The sequence below is a fragment of the Emydura macquarii genome, unplaced genomic scaffold (assembly GCF_026122565.2).
Source record: "Emydura macquarii macquarii isolate MOO-44397 ecotype Brisbane River unplaced genomic scaffold, CSIRO-AGI_Emac_v2 contig_1483, whole genome shotgun sequence".
Taxonomy (NCBI): Eukaryota; Metazoa; Chordata; order Testudines; family Chelidae; genus Emydura; species Emydura macquarii.
The window spans coordinates 21,857,315-21,875,903 of record NW_027131620.1 but is presented as its reverse complement, the minus strand read 5'-3'; positions in this window follow the sequence as shown (position 1 = coordinate 21,875,903).

Sequence of the window (18,589 nt, the reverse complement as noted above, 5' to 3'; positions counted from 1 at the left end):
ATACACAGCAGTCTGCCACACTCCTTTGCTCAGGTCAAATGAACCTAACGGACGGCAAGAATGGCTGCGGAGAGTGCTGGGACCGTCACTCATGCAGGCTGCATCACCTGCAGCACTGCTGGAGCTGAGCAAACACCCAAAATCCTGTCCCACCTGAAATGTCAATATTTGAACATTTGTTTTTATCCTGAATCTGGAAGAAAAGCCAGAGCATTGAAATTTCTCACAGAAATATTGTGAACAACTTCAATTCAGAAATGGGGGGGGAAAGCCGTTCATTTGGCATTTTCAATCAAAATTTTGACATTCCCCCAGATCAAAGTGTTTCATTTTAATTATGTGAAATGACCTGAAACTTTTTGTTTCAAGCCACAACAGTATTACACTGCATTTCCCTATTGCAGTGCATTGTGGGCTTCAGGAGTCTGATATCCCCTTCTCCTCTGAGATGGGCTTCCCGGCTGGACTACATCTCCCATGATGTACTATGCTACTGAGAGGGCAGACTACATTGCATCATGGAAGATGCAGTCTGGCCCGAGAGCCTGGCCCATTGGGGAGAGTGGAGGCCTAAACTACACCACCCATGAAGCAATGTGCCACAATAGGGAAATGCAGGTTAATGTTGAACTGACCCAGAACTAAATATTTTAATTTCTATTTTCCTGATGGAAAAATTGAAAATGTTGGTAAAATTGAAATGTACCCACGGCTTATCTTCTCAGAAAAGGCATGTTCTGTCAAAGTCACTTGGATGGAAGATTCCCAACCAGCTCTAGTCATGATTTGGCGTGACACGGTCCATAAGGCAATGTCCCTTGGAAGGTTTGGGGAGGTAATGCTGGCTGGATCCCAAACATCTTCCATGAGAGGGGTTGGGGGGATTAATAGAGTCAGTGGGGCACTCACCAGTGAGTCCCTGGAAACTAGCACCCAGGCTGAGCAGATCGGAAGAACCACTAAAAAGCTTCTCCGTGGGGATAGGCGATTTCAGCAGGAGTCACTTATACAGACCTGCTGTCACCAGGGATTTGCTGCTAGCTGAGGATAATCATCCCCTTTGCTCTGTGCACTGGGCAGATCCTGCTTCTGCAACAGAAGGGAAGCACGGCCCTTTCAAGCACCCTTCAGCTGCTGTCGAGTTGATGCTGGGCTAGATTGGAGCAGACCTCACAACTGGTCAAGAGTGTACATCTGAGCCATTAGTCCCCCCACGTGTGATGGAGCAGCTGAGAGGCATTCAATAGTCCATTTTTAGAGGTGATGGGAAATGGCCAGTGACTGGAACAGGGGACTGGGAAGCAAGATTCCTCGTTCTTTCACTGACTCAGCTGGGCAACCTTGGGCAAGTCACTCCCTAGCTCACTGCCTTAGTTTCCCCATCTGCCAAACAGGAATAATCACACCTCCCCCTCCCTGTGATGTTGAGGGAATTGAGCTACTTATGGAGATAGGCCCATGCAACAAGAGCGGGATGTCAGGCTAGATTCAGAATACCCCAAGGTTTGGATAAGGAGCTCTGTAACTGCCTCTCTGAGGGCTAGGAATGTACGTGGAAGAGACCCTGCCTGGAGATGGCGATACCCCTTTATTGTCCTGACATGGTTACACTTCCATAACATTCCACACTAGATGTTTTTTTGACCGCACTTGCTGCTTTTGCTTGAGACTGCCACCCCGACATCATAGATGGGTGCTGGCTGCAAGGATCTGGGCCCCATGCTCCAGAGGAATCCCCAGCAAAGCTGCACACACCTTAGCAGAAACAATAATGTATGCCTCAGTTCTTGGATCTGGGCTACTTAGGAGACTGCTCATGTCCTGTCTACCCCCCTGCAGGGCCCAGTACTCCTCTTCATGCGCTCTGGGGGCAGTGCAGGAATCTCCTGAGGCAGCTGCAGTCTCTCTAACAAGGGTAGTTAGTTCTTCTCATCCATTCATCACAAAGCACTTTGCAAAGGATGCCAGTATCTTTATCCCCATCCTACACAGGAGGAAAGTGAGGCACACACAGGTGAGGTAGCTCACCCAGGGTCACTCAGCAAACAAACGTGGCTGGGACTAGAACACAGCTCTCCTATATCCTAGCTCGGCACTCTATCCACTAGGCAACACTGCCTTTCATTTCCCTTCCTCTCTCCATGACAGCCTCAGGAGGATTCTGCAGTTCCTTCTCTTGGCCTAGTGCCTTCTGGTTCCCACTGCTTCACTCTTCTGCCTCACTGTTGGCCCCAGCCCTGAGGTCAGGCAGAGCCCCCTGGGACTCCTGGCTTTGCTCTTCCTCAGGACTAGAACAAGCTGCAGGGTTTGATGACCTTTCCTAGCCAGTGTTAGCCAGCACTAGTTGCACCCGGGGCAGAAAAGCAGTCCAGGCTGCACTGCACAGCTATTGCCCTCCCCCTGGCCAACGGACTCTCAAAGCTGACACTCTCCCGCTGTCAGTAGGGAATTTATTAAAGACAAACACCACACCTGGGCTCCAGAGAGTAGGGAGAAAGCATGATTAAAGGGCCTGGGAAAGCACGGTGCTCCCACCGCTGCTGGCATTTCTACAAGACGTTCCAGGGCAATTGCTATTTACATTGCCAGCCTGGTGATGGATCCTGGGCTGATTGCACTGGGCTCAACAGAGCAGATCTCGGAGCCTGCTCTCCCTCCGGGGGAACCCGGGTGTGAAAAGGCTGCCAGTTTGTAATGGGCTCCGACTACCGCCCATTCTGTAGACGCTCAGCTGAGGTGCAGGGCAGTAGAGACCCGGCTGCCAACTGTGTCACTCAGCTAATACATGCAGTCTGGGTGAGGAGGTGAGGTGCCTTCACTGGCTGCTGTCTCAGGAGGCGGGTATAGCAGCCCCTGCCATGCCTACAGTGCAGGCCCTTCCTGGCTGGAGAATGGTTGCCATGGTAGCAGCGGATGCTAGGAATGGGTGAGATGGGGAAAAGGCTGAATGGGGAGGACGATGGGACAGGGCAGATTCCAGGGACGGGAGAGTCCATTGCTTTAGAGAGAAGCTCTGTTAGAGTGGAAAGCTTGGAAGGAATGGCGCTCCTTATCCCTGGGGTACGGGCTTCCTATGGCAGGTCAGGTACCGTCCGTAGCAAGAGCCTTAACCCTGTCACTCCCCCATGGAGCCTCATCTAGCTCGAACCCCTCTGAGCACTGGGGATGCTCTGGTTTTTATCTGAATCCTCATCTGAACTCCACAGCTCAGGCCCATCTCCCAGCAGTATGAATTTCAGCTGAAACAATTAGTTCCTTGGGGTCAGCAGAGGAGTTATCCCCCCCTTCCAGCCTCCTCTCACTAATCATTGCTGCAAGCAGCTGAGCGCCATAAGGAAATGGCTACATCTACTGGGAGGGGACTGGGCACTAGGCTGCCTGGGGTGACAGAGCTGGGGGTTGAATGCATAGGGGTAAGGCCTTATGTGTCTGCTGCCCCACAAAACAAAACATTCACCAAGGCTTAACTTCTGCCACCTGTAGACTGGGGGGCCCTCCCAGTGCAGTTCATAGCCCTTGCTCAGGACTCCATTCATTGTCCCACACACGCGGACATGGAGTAACACTAAAGTAATAGCCCTGTTCCCCGAGGAGGTTGTGGGGGGGTGTCACTGGCCTCTGGCAATCTAGCCGTCAGGGTCTCCCCTTAGCCTAGGTTCACCCACAAGGCCCTCCTCCATTGCACAGCTTGCACTAGTTACAGTTGTGTTCTCCAAGCCCCCCACTGGTCCCAGACTTCCTCATGGAGCTGGGCCCTCATTTCTTCCCCCTAGTAATCAGCAGGCCAAGTCACCTGATGCTGCCCCTCTGGGTCTGCTGATTGCCAACACCTGCCTGCAGGGCCAGCCCTAGACCAAATGGCACCCCAGGCGAGGAGCATCTTTGGTGCGCCTGCGCCCGTGCCCCCCCTTTGTTAAACTTTTGAATCCCTTATTTTTTATTGGCTTTGTAGCCCATTTTACAACTGATATACGATTTGCACGCATGATTTAACCATCATACAGAACTATAAATTTGCATGCTAGATGCTGTAAATCTGTATTTATTCATGCCATATGTAAGCAAATTAAAAATAATGTGTTTCCTCTAAGCTTATAGACACTTAATTTTAAGAATTACTGAAGTGTACTAATGTCAGGAAATTGACCTGTGCCCCAACCCTGGGTGGACCAGTATTAAATATTGTTGCAGTAGGTGACAGCTTTACAGTGTTAATTAGTCCTTTAGTTCAAAAGGTTGTTGGCATCTCATTAAATATGTCCTTTATTAGTCGCTACTTACACTCTTCAAGTCCTAACACACAAGTGCACTTTCACCGTTACAGAATAAAACAAGGTTCACACAACCACAGCCAGGCTCTCACAGCGCTTCCATTCCGTCTTACGTCTCACTGACAGACTGGCGGCGATGCCCTGTCCCGTACATACCCACGAGGGCCTGGCTGACAACGTTCTGGGAGGTTTGAGCAAAATGTAGTTCTCAGAAAGTCTGGAAGGTTCCATGAGCTTCTACAAGGGTCCAGAACATTCTAGGAGGTTAGTGAAAAATGGAATTCCTGACGTTTTACTTCAAACCTTCTGTTTTCCCATTTGTCGCTAACAACAACAAGAACAGCACCCTGAGCCCGGCACCCCAGGTGGTCGCCTTCCCCTAAATCCAGCCCTGGCTGCTGGGTTTCCTCCCCACCCAGAGAAGCTCGGACGGCCCTGTTACACGCCCCCTTGTTCAAGCTGAAGAGTTCCTTAGTCAGTTGCACCCCCTGACTCAGAGCTCCCGAAGGAGAAAGTGCTAGTCTCAGAAAATCCAGCCCTAAGTGTGTGTGCCTCAATGTACGGTGCCCCGTAGGAGACACCTTGACCAGAGTTTCAAGAGTGCTCAGTGCCAGTGCTAGCCTAGTGGGGGCCCTCAGCAGGAATATTTTGCCTTCCCCCCCACGCAATACTAAAAAACAGGCAAGCTCTTATAATAAAAAAATGAATAGGAAGCCCCTTGAGTTGGCTGGGGCCCTAAACACCGCTAATGCCTAGCACCAGCTCTGCTCGGCACCCACATCTGAGCCACATTGTCCAAGCGCTCAGCACCTACCATGCTGCACCCTTCTGAAAATCTGGCCCCAAGCGCAGGCAGGGAGCCCTCTTGGAAATTCCAGCCCATAAGCCTGGTTCCTGCAGCTCCCAGAGAGGTTCACAATTCAAGATTGAATGGATATACCAGCGTTTTCCTACCGAACGAAATAAATCCCATGGCACAGAGCTAGTGTTTGACTCTATCCTAATCCTAACTCCCACAATATTGTAAAACCACATCCTCTGTTTTAAAACAGCAACCATCAGTGTCAAACTACCACACAGTGTGTGGAACAAATGTCAGAAAAGCGATGCTCCACAAACCATATTTTCAGTTCCCTGCCTGGAAATGATGTTCCAAATGTGATATTTGAATGGCATAGAGGAACAGAGTTAAGCCTGTCTGGGTAGTGGTCAGTAAGAGTGTCTTTGTGAATTGGCTGTTGGGATGGTATTGGAATTTATGCAACATTTGTTTATTTTTCTGTAGATCTGATGTTTGGCTGACAGTTTAGTTACCGGAGAAAAGGTATGTCTTGTCTTGACCTGTATTTATCAGCCTGAATTATACACTAAAGTTTTTTTGCCTGGGCATTTTCCAGTTATAAAAAAACCCCTAACCTAAGAATCTGTGAAAGTCAAACCGAGTTAGGCATCTCGTAGCTCTAAAGGGACCTCCATGCCTAGCTCCAGCCTCTGCCCCATACATGCTCCGGTATCCCATTCCAGGTCCCCCATTCTCCCACCTCTCCGTCTCCTGCACCAAGACACACTCTTTTCTGCCTTAGATTTTCTTGTTGAATACTGTTGCTCCTTTTGGCCCTAGAGGTTAGCCAGTACCCAGGGTCTTGCTGGGTTGTGAGGAATAATACAGGTTACATAAGTTCTTTGGTGCAATGATGTTTATTTACCAAGACCATCTATAAAGTCCTGTTGCCCTATACACAACAAACAGGCTGGAAAGGCAGACTTGGATTTCTGAGCAAGCACTGTACCTATAAGCAGCTCTGTCTCTCAGCTTGCTCCCAGGTCTGTCTCATCACTTCTTCCTGTTGGCTCTCTCTCCCATTCCGCCCCCTGCCAGCTGCAACCAATTCCCTCATCCCTGGGCTTTGCAATCAGTCCCAGAGAAACCCCTCCACCCACACTTCGTCCTTTGCCTTGGGCTGTGGTTTTATTGTTTCCAGCTATAACTTCATAAGGATGCATTAATTGCTCTTTCCATTTGGCCTGAAAGAAGGGCATTTTCCCTCCCAGGTCGTTGATGGTCTTTAGATCAAAGATCCCCTTGACAGCAGCCATTAGCACCTTCCAGCAGAACAGCGCATTAAATGCCCCATGGTCCACTGCTGCCCACCTTCCATAAATCTCCATCTGCTCCAGAGCCCTTCCTATGCAGCATTCTGGAAGCAGGACTCCGGGCCACCTTTCCATGTTCCCATTACCCTTCCCATTCATCCTAGTCTCTTACTTCACCCAGGTAGTGTAACAGGCAGCACAGCCTAGAATCAGCAGTAGACAAGTCCGTGTCAGAGACCAGAACAAGGGCAGTAATGCCTAACGGTCAGAGCAGGAGTCAGGCAAAGGAGCCCAGCATCAGAGTCAGAGACCAGATGCCAGAGCCAAGGGTCAGAATCAAAGTAAGACAGCAGGAATCAGAGCCTGGGTGCCTCACCCCCTGGTAAAAACTGGGTCCATAGCACATCTGGGAGCTATCACAGCCATAGGTAAATACTTTGGACAGCTGCTGGGTTTAAGAGCGACTCTTCCAACCAATCCGGCAGTTTGGCCAACAAGGCAGCTCAGTTGGGACCCCTCTGCATGCATTAGGCTGGCAGGAGTAAGGCCCAACAGCAAGCCTGCTACCTGCTACCTGCTAGCTTGACCCCCAGACAGCCTTTGTTTTTCTAAACACGAAGTACCTGTGCATGTCTTACCATGTACATTTTGTGCACGCACTCATGCATGAATCAGATGCATGTGTCCTATCCAAATAACTGTTGTGCACAAGTGTAAATATCTTCCAGATCTGAGGATTAATTTCAAACACATTCAAAAGTAAAGTTCTCCAAGATGTGGTTTCTCTGGCATAAGTAAGTGTTTGTGAGATGCTGGATAGCAAAAAAGCTAGAAAAATATTGGGATGGTGACAGACGGACACTTCAAAGCATCTTATCTAACATTCCTTTCTTGATTTCCACCAGCCATATTAAATGAATTCCATCTGTCTCTGGAATACCGTCTGACGACTCAAGAGACTAGTTCTACCTTTGGAAGGTATGCATGCATTTAATTCAAGGCTCATTGGACTGGGAGTCAGGTGTACTAGGAGTTCTATCCCTTGCTTGTCACTGACTTGGTGTGTGAGTAAGTCACTTCACGTACTCCGTGCATGTGTTTCCCCTCCCACCCTTTCTGTCTTGTCTATAGCACCTTAGTGAGCTGGGTTGGTCTCTTACAACGTGTTTATACAACACCTAGCATGATGGGGCCCTGAACTCAGTTGGAGCATCTAGAAGCCTTTGCAAGACACATACTTAATAAAATTCAGGCTTATAACAAGGAGCCAGTTGCAACTTTCCTGTGGGAGAGCTCATGTTCTTGCTAATAGAACAGTGGTTCCCAGATATCCCAGAGCCACAGATATCATTTTTACAGGAGAGTGCTGCAGCAAGGAGCCTGCATTGGTCTTGTAGCCCCGCAGGAACCCGCTGCACCTGACCCGAGTGGTACTCGGGAAAAAAAGGTTGAGAACCGCTTTAATAGAGTATTTTTGTCCTGACCCTCAGCGTCCTTCTCTAGCTACTATATGAGGCCCCTGCTTTGGTGCTGCAGGAGAGATGATGGTGGTGAACTTTCCTGAAGATGACCTCTCTCCGCACAGCCAGTTAATTAATAAAGGACATGGACCATGTGATGGCAGCCCCATTAGTGTGGAGTACTAATGACATTTGAGAATGAGGGATAAGCCAGTAAGGGACCAGACTAGCCTTGAAATGGGATTTTTTCCCCCATCTTCAGCTCTGATCCTGGCTTTCCTCTGTGGTTTCCATTGCTGAGCTCTGAAGGGACAGAAGGAAATGCTGGTTTTAGGTCTAGAGCTGATTTAATCCTTTCTGACATGCCAGGACCCAGGCCTGCTCCCTGACACAAGGGCAAACAAAAGCAGAATTTGACCCCTCATAATCCAGAGTGGCAAGGAAAGCATCTGCATTATTCTGTCATCTATGGGTCTCACTGTACTGGGTGCTGTCAGTGTCAAAGCCAGGACTAGGTGTCAGGACAGCTGAGTTTTAAATCTAGCCAGCTATCCACTAAACCATGCTGCTCTATACAACAGCTTTCCATAGCCCTAGATGGGTGCCCTTTTGCAGAGCATAGGCAAGTGGTCTATGTGTCCTCCAGGAGTAACTCCGAGTCCCTGTGGTGAGTGTGTTGTCTGCTAGTTTGTTGTGTGCTTGCTTGATGTTTATAGTGGGGTCTGGTTTGGGGCTGTGTGCTGAGCCTAGCAGCCTCCTAGATGAGGCTGAAAGCTTCCTAACAGGCTCTAGCCTTCCATCCTTTGATCTCTAATCCCTTAACAAGGGGGCGGGGCTAACTCAGAGAGAACAGGGGTTCAAAAAGACTGCTCCTACCTGAAGAGGGGAGCTAATGAACAGAAGCAGGAACCAGCAACTCTACCAGGGAGTTCAGAGAGAAGTAGCATGAGCCAGAAACTCTCTTTAAACTTCAGCCAATAAACCAACTCACCTCACAAAAAAACCCCACAAACAAACCCAGAACTCCCCACAAAGAACCAAACAAAACAACAAAACCCTGCGAGAGTAAAAGTAAAGCAAGCAGAAGTCCAGCAGCAGAGTGGGAGTTTCCAGTTTATTGCACTGAATGCAGCATGTAGGATTACCTGCTTTGTGGGCAGGGGGTGTATATGTGCCTTCAGTGCAAGCAACTCATGGCCCTCAGAGACCTAGCACAGGCTCTTTAGGCCATAGTGGCTGAACTGGAGGAGCTAAGACAGAGAGGTACACAGACAAGACTTTCCAGGACACAGCAGAACAGCCCCACCCTCAGTCCGACAGCCTCTGTGCTGCTGAAGAGGATGAAAATCTTAGGGAAGGATCCCACAGCTGGGACTCATATCCTCTCACCCTGAGGAAACCCCTCTGTGGAAGAGGCCCAGTCATTAGGAAGAGATGGCAATACATAGTGGGTTCAATTATTAGAAATTGAAATTGCTGGGTTTGTGATAACTTGGAGAACTGCCTGCCAGGTGTGAATGTTACAGACTTGGAGTGACTTAAGTGCACTGCTGCGGGGAGCCAGTGGTTGTGGCACATGTAGGCATCAGTAACTTGGGGAAAGGTAGGAGCAAGGCTCTGGAGGGCAAGTTTAGCCTGCTAGATAAGAGATTGAAGCCCAGGACCTCCATGGTAGCATTCTACTAAATGCTTCTAGTTCCACATGCAGGGCCAATTAAGTCAGGCAAAACTGCAGGGTCCATCATCTGGGCCATGCATTGGGTGTTTGGAGGAGAAATTTAGGTTCATTAGGAACTGGGGAACCTTTTGGGAAAGGAGGAACGTATATAGTGTGGAATCAAAGAATTAATCATAGAACTGATTAATAGCATGCCTGGCCTGAAACTGGTCATAGAAGGCCTGGCCTGAAGTTGTAGCCTGAAACTGAAATAGAAGCCCCAGGCTAAACCATTAACAGAATGCCTCAACTGAAACTATGATAAAGATGCTAAAATCCCACAAGATGTCTCTGAACCACACCCCAAATGCAAGTTCTCTGTTATGAGCCTTCAAGCCTTTTGAAGTCTGTGAACAGACGTCACCTGTTTTGATAAATATCGGTACCTGCCCCCCTTTGTCTTACCGGCCCATAGAAACTTACTCCATACAATTAGCATTTTGAACAGGTATTGTGTAACCACCCATCTTCGGGTGTTAGCCAGGGTACCTGAAAACCACATTGTATAATCAAGTGACTCATTGGGCATTCCTGTGAAGGCGTCTGGTGTGCCCCACTGTGCATTGTGATTGTCTTTCCTGTTAAGTATAAACTGTTAATCAAATTCCACTATACGATCAACATGTAAATGAACCTAAGCAACCCCTATATAAGTCTTTTGTATCTGGTAGCCAGGCGAAGTACATTTGCCCAGTATCCAGACATGCTGCTTGACTTCCCTATAGCCACCTGGGTTTTCCCTATGGCTATAATATTCCCCATAGCTATGGTTATGTGATTGTGTGTGTTTCACAGTTAAAGCTGCACCCAATCCAACTCTAAAATGTAGCAGAGTGATTCTTTCCTCAACAATAGGAAGGATGGGCTCCACCTAAACCAACAATGGAACCAGGTTGCTGGCAAGTAAAATTGAAAAGATTGTTGAGGAGTTTTTAAATGAAAGGCTGGTGGAAAGCTGACAGATGTGAAGGAGGACACTGTTCGGACAGACATCCCTTTGGGGAGGATTTATTAATGGAAATTCTCTAAGTCCTGGTAAAGGGGAGAGGATAGACATTGATAAAGTACAAGTAGGAACTGAAGAGAAACAATCAAAAAAAAAAAAAAAAAAAAAAAGAAAGAAAGCCCCTTTCAATTATCTCACATGAAGGCAGACAACTAAATATTGACAAATTTTATAAGCGCTTGTATACAAATGCTAGAAGTCTAAATACTCATATGGATGAACTTGAGTGCCTGGAACTAAATGAGGATATTGGTATAACAGGCATCATAGAAACTTAGTGGAATGAGGATAATCAATGGGACACGGTAATATCAGAGTACAAAATAGAGGAGTACCAGAGTAGGTCATGCTAGTGGGAGAGTGGCACTATAGGTGAAAGAAAGCAAAGAGTCAACTATAGTAGAAATCTTAAATTAATCAAAAACTGTACCATACAATCTTTATGGACAGAAATTCAATGCTTGAATAATGAGTATAGCAGTGAGAATACCATCCTGGTCATGTTGTTGGTAGTGTGACTGAAATGCTCAGGGAATTCAGAGGCTACAAAACCCAGAAAATCCAATAATAATGGGGGATTTCAACTATCCCATATTGACTGGATATACGTCACCTCAGGATGAGATGCAGAGATAAATTGAACATCTGGGGGGGGGGGGACTGAGAGAGAAGAGAATACCACAGAAAACCCTCAGAGTGGCATTTGACTTTAAAATGGGGAACTGTACAAAAATGAGAGACCTAGTTAAACAGAAATTAAAAGGAAGAGTTATAAGAGTGAAATGCCTGCAAGTGGCATGGAAACTTTTTTAAAATACCATGACAAAGGCCCATTAAATGTAAACACCAAATTAACAAAACAAAAAAAACCCCAAAAGCCAGTATCATTCCCCCCCCCCCCTCAACCCCCTCCCCTCCCGCCCACACACACACACACACAGTAAGAGGATAAAAATGGCACCCTGGCTAAACAGAAGAAAAGAAGAGGCGGTTAGAGGCAAAAAGGCATCCTTTAAAAATTGGAAGTCAAATCCTACTTAGGAAAATAGAAAGCAGCATAAACTCTGGAAAGTGAAGTATAATTAGGCAGGCCAAAAGAGAATTTGAAGAGCAACTAGCAAAAGACAAACATTAACAGCCAATATTTTTAAAGTACATCAGAAGCAGGAAGCCTGCCAAACAATCAGTGGGGCCACTGGATGACCGAGGTGCTAAAGGAGCACTCAAGGAAGATAAGGCTGTTGCAGTGAAGCTAAATGAATTATTTTCATCAGCCTTCATTGCAGAGAACATGAGGGAGATTTCCATCCATGAGCCATTCTTTCTAGGTGACAAATCTGAGAAACTATCCCAAACTGAAGTGTCAATAGAGGAGGTTTTGGAACAAACAAACAAACAGTCACCAAGATCAGATGGTATTCACTCAAGGTTTATGAAGGGACTCAAATGTGAATTTGCAGAATCACTAACTTTGGTATATAACCTATTGCTTAAAATCAGCATCTGTAACAGATGATTGGAGAATATGTAATGTAACACCTTTTTTTTTTTTTTTTTTTAAAGGAGGCTCCAGAGCTGATCCTGGCAATTTATAGGCCAATAAGTCTAACTTCAGTTGTTATTCAAATAGCAAATATCACAGGATCTTTTTCAGGGGATAAGGCAACAAGCCACTTTTATTGTGAATACAAAAAAATTGGTAAATAGTATCAATAAAAAAGGTATAAACACTGTAACAACATCAATATTGTACTTTACTTAGTGAAATAGTATCAATAATGTAAATACTAGGAAAACAGTATCAACATTGTATCAATACTACAATTACAGAGATTCTTGTTAATAAAATATACTTCGTTGTCATGTTTCAATTGGTACTTTCATTCACACTCACACACACTGACAGACATACATAGACAGGGAGACAGACAAACATACATAGGGATCTCACAGATGTTGTAGTTACCAACCTCTTGGTGTTCATGGTAGTCACTGGCCAGGTGACTGTAGCATGTGGGTGAGGAGCAAGGTTCTGCCGATGCGCACCGGTACTCCTGGCTTGTGTGGTGATATAGACCCGAACCTCCAGCCTTCATCTTTCTGTCCCATTTTATAGGGAAAAGACCCCATGTAAGTCTATGAGTTTTTGCTCTGTCATGCTGCATCTGCATTTGGTGTGATCTTTAATCACCCACATTGATCAGATTTTGTTCTTTGAAGTGGGCTGACTCCAAAGTTATCAGGGTGGGCTCCTCTTCGGCCAATTGAGTGGTAAAAGTTATTTTCTTCGCTCCTTTCTTCCTCCCTCAAACGTTTTAGGTGAGGCTGGTGTCTTCTTCATCAGTTTTGACATCCCTTACTCAGACCAATTGTTCAATCACTCTCCCTGTCTACACTCACCTCGATTGCTCAGCCATTCACACTTCAGTCACTAAGTGCCAACTCCTAGCTGAAGAATTCACATATTATTTTTAAAGCAAACAGTATTTCATTTTTGCCAGTGTCTTTCACAATTAGGTAGATATATTACATTTCAGTGTGGCTTCTTATACTTAAAATAGGGTTTTTACAAATATATTGAAAGTGGGTAAAATTAACAGATAAAATGGTCAGTGGAGGGGTTTTACAAACAATCTTAAACCAAACAGAATTATACAAAGTACAGACAGACTTGAATTATTATGCAGTAAATGGATATTTTAAAAAGACTGAAGTGAACATTTCAAAGGGTAGAACAATAAGAGTCAGTTGAGGTTTTAGCTTTTGATTAAAGTTACAATATATCAGGCTGAAGTGTCTCTTGGTAGAAAGAGCGGGTGTGTGTGTGGGGGGGGTGTTTGTGGCTTTGTTCTTTCATGTATTTCATGAAAACAGGATTGGGCCAACACAATACCAGGCAAGTTGGTTGAAACTATAGTAAAGAACAGAATTATCAGACACCATGATATATTGAGGAAGAGTCAACACAGCTTTTGTAAAGGGAAATCATGTCTCACCAATCTATTTGAATTATTTGAGGGTGTCAACAAATATATGGACAAGGGTAATCCAGTGAATGTAGTGTTCTTGGACTGTCAGAAAGCCTTTGACATACTCCCTCACCAAAGGCTCTTAAGCCAAATAAGCAGTCATGGGATAAAAGGGAAGGTCCTCTCCTGGATCAGTAACTGGTTAAAAGACAGGAAACCAAGGGTAGGAATAAATGGCCAGTTTCCCTAATGTGGAGAGGTGAATAGTGGGGTCACCCAGGGGTCTGTACTGGGACCAGTACTGTTCAACGGATTCATAAATGATCTGGAAAGAGGGGTGAACAATGAGGTGAGGTGGCAAATTTTGCAGGAGATACAAAATAACTCAAGATTGCAGTCAGCTTTGGACTTTAAGAGTTACAGAGGAGCTCACAAAATTGGGTGACTGGGCAACAAAATGGCAGATGAAATTCAATGTTGTGAAATGCAAAGTAATGCACATTGAAAAACAATCCCAACTATACATATGAAATGGTGGGGTCTAAATTAGCTGCTACCAGTCCAGAAAGATTTTGGAATCATTGTGGATAGTTCTCTGAAAACATCCACTCACTGTGCAGTGGCAGCCAAAAACACTAACAGAATGTTAGGAACCATTAGGAAAGGGATAGATAAGACTGAAAATATCATAATGCCACTATATAAATACATGGGACTCCCACACCTTGAATGTTTTGTGCAGTTCTGGTTCCCCATCTCAAAAAATATATATTACAAGGAAAAGATACAGAGAAGGGCAACAAAACTGATTAGTGGTATGGAATAGCTTCCATATAAGGAGAATTTTAAAAGATGGACTGTTCATCTTAGAAAAGAGATGAGTGAGCGGGGATATGATAAATATCTACAAAATCATGAATGGTGTGAAGAAAGTAAGTGTTATTTACCCTTCCACATCACACAAAAATCAGGCGGTCCCCCAATGGAATTAATGGGCAGCAGGTTAAAAACAAATCAAGGAAGTACTTTTTCCACACAACACATTCAACCTGTGGAACTCATTGCCAGGGGGATGTTGTGATGGCCAAGATTGTAATGGGTTTCAAAAAAGAATTAGGTAAGTTCAGGGAGGATAGGTCCATCAGTGGCTATTAGCCAAGATGGTCAGGGATGCAACCCCATGCTCTGGTTGTCCCTGAGCCTCCAACTGCCAGAAGCTGGGACTGGACGACAGGGGATGGATCACTCAATAATTGCCCTGTTCTGTTCATTCCCTCTGAAGCATCTGGCAGCCACTGTCAGAAGACAGGATATTGGGCTGACCCACCACAGCCATTCTAACTGTTTAGGAATTCATAAGAACATAAATCTATTGGGTTTGTAATTTACCAGCAATGGGTTCCCTTTCCAAGGCTTTAAATCAGATTTCGCATAAAACATATACGGGAACATTAGTACAAGGATGAGGCATATTTCCCTTTGCCCCATTACAGCTGTGTGAATGGTACTAGGCGTCCATGGGTCTATAGAACCATTGGCAAACAAGCTTGCTGTGCATTTCACAAGGCTTAAATTCTTACCACTAACTATCTGGGTTCCAACATCATTTGGGCCACAGGTGATGTGTTTGCTGTCCATTTATACCCTATTGGATGGCTGTCCACATTTAAACCTCACAACATGGCCCAACGCAATCTGGCACGATTGCCTACGTCTGTCTGTTCAAGCCTTAGCCAGGAATATCAGAGCAGGGGGAGAGATGCAGTGCAGAGCGGAGGTGCCTTAGCAGGGTTGAATGGCAAGGTCCCAGAACTAGAATAGCAGGGATGAGGGGAAGGTGTCGGTTTAGGGCAGAGCAGTGTGGGAGCCCAGCATTGCATGTAGCAGAGGTATGGGATTCTGGAGGATTAAGGGACAGGACAGAACAATATGGCAGAAGCTTGCCTAAGAGAACAAAGGCACGCAAACCCATTGCACCCACAAGTTTGCATTTGTGCATGCAAAGTGGGTAACTGAGCCTGCAAGTGGCCGGATGGGATCATTGGCACCTACATGCTATTCATTTCTGCGTGCTTTCCTCTAAAAATCAGGGAGCCTGCCTGTGCTGAGCTGAGCTCCAGCAAGTCCTGTCCATCACTAACATGTGCCACGATTTAAGAGGGGTGAATAAAACACAGTGCAGATGGCATGGGAAAAAACTACAAAGCACAATCTGGCTTTGGAGGAAGAATATTAAGCAGGATTCTCAGACAAAGCTAGTTGAACGCAAGGTATAGGGCTCTTACATTGGTTATTTTTCATTGGGTGGGGAAGGATGAAATAGTTTTAGGACTGAGATGTGCAACAATCTAGAGAGGTGGAGGAAAGAGAGCGCACCAGGGGGATACCAGCCATAAGGTAGTTCATTCCTTTACAATGTATAACTAAATGACATAAAATAAGTCCATTATTAAGATCACAAAGCCAAGCACTCAAAAGGTAGGAAGTGCCAGAATTTAGATTGCCCCTGGTCCCATGCAGCCTGAATTTGGCCCCCTTGTGCATCTGCATTATGATACAATCTTTAATTGAATGATCACATACTATTTTTTCCACAGATCCCCAGCCTCATTCCCCGCACAGGATGCAGCTGCTCTGGGAATGAATGATTGAATCAAGTCACTGCTGTTCTAGCATGGGGCGCTAGAGCCGCTCAATGAAAAGTCACCAGGTTTTTGTTTTTTGTGCCCTTTAAAAAAAAATGTATTTTTCACTAGCCTTATTCTTGGAAACAACTGAAGCGTTTTGGCACCTTCACCAGCAATAGCTATGGTAATTCCTGCCTACAGCAGAATCCCCATGGGTGCTACCGGCCACATCACATACCCCTGCTCAAAGCAGGCCTAGACAACATGGGAGTGCAAAACCTGGTGGTCTATCTACATTACAGTCTCCCTTGTTTGCTGTGACACTGGTGCAATTGCCTAGACTTTGTCTCCACTAGAGAAACAAGTGATGCCCACCACCTCCAGGTCTGCTGCACATCTGTAACATGCCAGCTGCCCGCACAAGTAGTTTAACTGTGGGGCAATGTGGATCGGGGCTCTCATCAGCAGGGGGGTAGCAAAAGGTGTCATCGGGATGCAGATCTAAGGTTGGGGGGAGGGGAAACGGGGGAGAGAAGGGTCCATCATGGAAAAGGTTAAGAACTACTGCTCTAGATAAAAGACTCTCTGGTGGGGAAGCCAGGGGACCAGATTCTGATCTGAATTCTGTATGTATTAGGACTTTAATCTAAACATAAAGCATCTGTGCCACCACTCCAAAATACAGCACACACTTTATTACAATATCACAACAACATTACATCCTCCCTCACCTGTCTACAACCACAAGTCAGCAATACCACCTCGAAATCTTCCTAACCCACAAATTCCCAATAGAGCCCCTGCCTCAGCTTTTCCGATGCCCTGCTCATGGAAGGTATGCCTTGAAGGTGTCAATCCAGAATAGTTTGACTGAAGCCAATGGAATTACATTGCAGCATCGCTCAGATCAGATTCGGATTCAGAGAGTCCTGAAGATGAGAGAGGCAGTTTGAGGGCTGGCGTGGGGTTGGGTAGATGGGAACAGCTGGGAAAGAGCTGGATAGTATTCCCAGGGCCACCCTGGGTATAATCATTAGCACTCGGAAGGTGCTTTTCCTCTTCAAAGCACTTTTTGAACATTGATTTATTACAAGCACAAGTGAGGAAGGGTCTTCTGGGGAGATGAGAGATGAAGTGGCCCTTCGTTAGGGCAGATTGTGGTCCCTGTTCAATGGCACTGTATGTCCATGGAATTAGTCCAGTGTCAGATCAGAATCTGGCTCCAAAGTTACCCCATCACATGCTATATATCTTCACTGATGAGGTGGGGGGAGGGAATCTCTCTCCCGCCCACTCTCCCAGGACCAACATGGCTACAACAACATTGCGAACATATATGGTCACTGTTCATTAGATGCAGTGCTTTCATTTCCACCAGACCCCTAGAGCGTGTCTACACTGCACTTAAACACCCCGGCTCACCTGTGCCCGTTGACACGGGCTAGGGGGCTGTTTAACTGCCATGTGGCCGATTGGGCTTGGGCTGCAGCCTGAGCTCTGGTGCTCTCCCACCTCGCAGGGTCCTCCAGCCCAAGTGTCTGCACCACAATTAAACCACCCTGTAGCCTGAGCCCTGTGAGCCAGAGTCAGCTGGCCTGGGCCAGCCACGGGTTTTTAATTGCAATGTAGACACGCCCTTAAGGCGGGGTAGCCCATAGGATCATCCTGGGCCAAATGCAGACTGCCAAATGCTTTTGAACAGATCCCAAAATCTTTTATTTACTTATTATGGTTATTTTTATTTTATATCTTCTCTGGCATCTGGACCTTGACTATACCTAGACAAAAAAATAATAATTGACTACTCCTGCCTTAGGATGTGACATACTGGCTGTCTACACTAGCCATTTTTCCTGTTTTATGATTATATTTATTATTTTTATTATCAGAGCACCCAAGAGCCCCAGTCTGGGACCAGAACCCCATTGAGCTAGGTGCTGTACAAATAGAACAAAAAGACAGTCCCTGCCCCATGGAGCTTAGAATCAAAGAAAAAATTCTGGCTCAGATAAACTAAGTGAGTTGCATATGGTCCCATAGTCTGTGGGAGAGCAAGGAATTGAACATGGGTCTCTAACTAGTACCCCAACCACTAGAGTCGCCTAGCTGCCGCTGCCACCACTAGCATAGGAGTATAGCTATAGGCCATTCACTATGACCAAGTTAGCAGCTGACAAGTTGTGCTCACTCAAGGTTTAATCTATATCCCCTCCTGAGGGCGCCAGCTTGCATTAAAATCACCCCCATGCTCAGGGTAAGGGTTTGTGTGTGTGTGAGAGAGAGAGAGTGAATGAGCAAAAACAGGACTCCAGTAAGGGCAGAACTGAAGCTATAACTCAAGTTAATTTTGCAGTGAAGACAAGCCCCAAGTACTGAACAGGAAGATAACTGGGCATGGAAATTTGCCTAGGGTAAGATCTCAGAAAGACAATTTAGCCAGGGGAG